Source organism: Dendrobates tinctorius, unplaced genomic scaffold, assembly GCF_039654945.1.
Source record: "Dendrobates tinctorius isolate UK_male_01 unplaced genomic scaffold, ASM3965494v1 ptg000021l, whole genome shotgun sequence".
Taxonomy (NCBI): Eukaryota; Metazoa; Chordata; class Amphibia; order Anura; family Dendrobatidae; genus Dendrobates; species Dendrobates tinctorius.
In genome coordinates this window covers 34,794,433-34,797,394 of record NW_027361689.1, presented here as the reverse complement: position 1 = coordinate 34,797,394, position 2,962 = coordinate 34,794,433, and the positions used below count along the sequence as shown (strand labels likewise).

General features: G+C 41.2%; 2 non-coding genes across 2 annotated transcripts; both read right to left on the bottom strand.

The window, feature by feature from the left end:
• Nucleotides 1-502: 502 nt before the first annotated feature.
• On the bottom strand, nt 503-574 carry TRNAA-UGC (transfer RNA alanine (anticodon UGC)). Its single transcript has one exon. It is a non-coding gene; the product is annotated as a tRNA-Ala (tRNA).
• Nucleotides 575-2,200: 1,626 nt separating this feature from the next.
• Nucleotides 2,201-2,272, bottom strand: TRNAA-UGC (transfer RNA alanine (anticodon UGC)). The gene has a single exon. It is a non-coding gene; the product is annotated as a tRNA-Ala (tRNA).
• Nucleotides 2,273-2,962: the final 690 nt, after the last annotated feature.

Genomic DNA, 2,962 nt, shown 5'->3' with positions numbered 1-2,962 from the left:
AAATAATACTACATACAGCACCCAGCTCCATAATACTACCATACAGAGCACACATTATACTACCATACAGAGCCCACATAATACTACCATTCAGTGCCTGCATAATACAGATACTATGCGAACCTCCTTCCACCTGCCAGCATTACATATGCATCTTTGGAAACGTGTGGAGCCTACAAATCTGGGAGCAGCGGCAGGTAGGGGGTGGTTTGGGGGGCTATCATTTCACAGCCTCAGAGTAACTGGACCAGGGGTCTGCAAACACAATCTGCTCCTCTGTAGTCTCTAGCGATGTCGGTCTGTACATGTATAGTGCTGGTTACAGCGCCCCCTGGTGTCCGACAGTTATTCTACATAGAATCCTCAACAAAAGCAAATCTGTCTGATATTTAGCGCTGAGTCAGGTCTTCGTGTTACATCCAGACAGAAGACTGGTGAATTTCCGCACATTTATCAGATTTCGGAATATTTTGGAAGTTCTCTTGTTATGTGACACAAAAGCTGGAGATGCCGGGGATTGAACCCGGGGCCTCATACATGCAAAGCATGCGCTCTACCACTGAGCTACATCCCCTGCACGCACTGTCTGATGTGTGATCTCAATTCTGAGAACGATCCATGACGAGAATCTGACTGAATCTACCATCATAGATCTTCTCACAATTCGTTTTTCTTTTTTCATAATTCTGCAGCATAAATGACATCATATTCCAACAGTCTGGACTATTAGGGACGAAGCAAAACTACTTTAATTCTTTATTATTTGGTTATATGTACAATATGGGAAGAGGAGGGGATTCTATTTTTGCCATTTTTGCATCTTTTTTTAAGCAAATTAAAAAAAAATAAAATAAAATAAGCCCACATGATACTATCATACAGAGCACTTATAATACTACCATAGAAATCCCACATAATACTACCCTACATTGCCCAAATAATACTACCCTACAGCACCCACATAATTCTACCATACAGAGCCCACATAAAGCTAGCACAAAGCGCACAAATAATACTACATACAGCACCCAGCCCCATAATACTACCATACAGCGCACACATAATACTACCGTACAGCGCACACATAATACTACCATACTGTTCCCACATAATATTACTATACAGTGCACACATAATACTACCATTATGGAAATATATATGTATATGTATTTCATATAGATCTCACTTGCCTGCTATAGGCTACATACTGCTATATACTCCATATATTCATGTATTCTTATATAGCCATATGCATACAAATACATATTCACAGTTTGAACCTTATAACTAGTTGGTGGAAGTTGACCTGCTACCCAGTCATCTCATGATAGCATTGTCTTCTGACTTGAGAAATATCTAGCAGACATAGGGAATGAGGAAGTAAGGCCAGATGGTCCAGCCGATATTGGAGACTTGCTGACGAGTGCAAGACTCCGGACAGTAAATCACATGGTGTCTAAGTAACCCCAGGTCGGACACCCATATATGCTCATGTATTTAAACTGACCAATTTGATAAGAAGTTCAGCCTTATGTTAATGAGTAACCACTCCTTTCTGTACAGCTGATAAAACCAAGTATATTCAATAAAGTTTCCAGAGTTCTGCTGGAATGAGTTGTTGCTAACTAAGTGTAGCTTCCTCTTTTCCTTTGAGCGCTCAATAAGACTCTGTCTAATTAGGACAGGCCACAGTATGCAAAGAGATATATATCTATATCAATCAAAAAATCCACATCACTGATCCCACATAATACTACCATACAGTGCACACATAAGGCTACCATTCAGTGCCTGCATAATACTGCTACTATGCGAACCTCCTTCCACCTGCCAGCATTAGATATGCATCTTTCGAAACGTTGTGCGGAGCCTACAAATCGGGGAGCAGCGGCAGGTAGGGGGAGGTTCGGGAGGCTATAATTTCACAGCCTCAGAATAACTGGATCAGGGGTCTGCAAACACAATCTGCTCCTCTGTAGTCTCTAGCGATGTCGGTCTGTACATGTATAGTGCTGGTTACAGCGCCCCCTGGGGTCCGACAGTTATTATGCATAGAATCCTCAACAAAAGCAAATCTGTCTGATATTTAGCGCTGATTCCGGGCTTCGTGTTACATCCAGACAGAAGACTGGTGAATTTCCGCACATTTATCAGATTTCTGAATATTTTGGAAGTTTTCTTGTTATTTGTCACAAAAATGTGGAGATACCGGGGATTGAACCCGGGGCCTCATACATGCAAAGCATGCGCTCTACCACTGAGCTACATCCCCTGCACACACTGTCTGATGTGTGATCTCAATTCTGAGAACGATCCATGACGAGAATCTGACTCTGAATCTACCATCATAGATCTTCTCACAATTCGTTTTTCTTTTTTCATAATTCTGCAGCATAAATGACATCATATTCCAACAGTCTGGACTATTAGGGACGAAGCAAAACTACTTTAATTCTTTATTATTTGGTTATATGTACAATATGGGAAGAGGAGAGGATTCTATTTTTGCCATTTTTGCATCTTTTTTAAGCAAATTTTTAAAAATACAATTCTCTTTTTCCCATATTTTTAAAGGGATTGTTCATTAATGGACGACACTCTTCGATTATCTCAATCAATTAGGAAGAAAGTGTACAACACCTCCCGGATGGGAACATCTCTGAGCGCTGCGCCCCCTGACGGTCTCGTGGGGGTGCTTATGTCCCCTGATGGGCTGCAGACAATCAGCGGCGGCTGAAAGGCGACATCTCTCCTGATCCCGTAGGTAAGTAACCTTTCTTCTTGTATCGGTCACCATCGGGGCGCTCTACAGCAATGTACAGTGGGAACAAATCCCTTTAAGTATAAGAAAATCGAATGAATTCATCGATAATAAGATTAACCTTTTCCATAAAAGCCCAAAATATTGAAAAATTATGTGATCTATCCCACATGGTAAATGCAGGAAAAAAGAACAATAGCT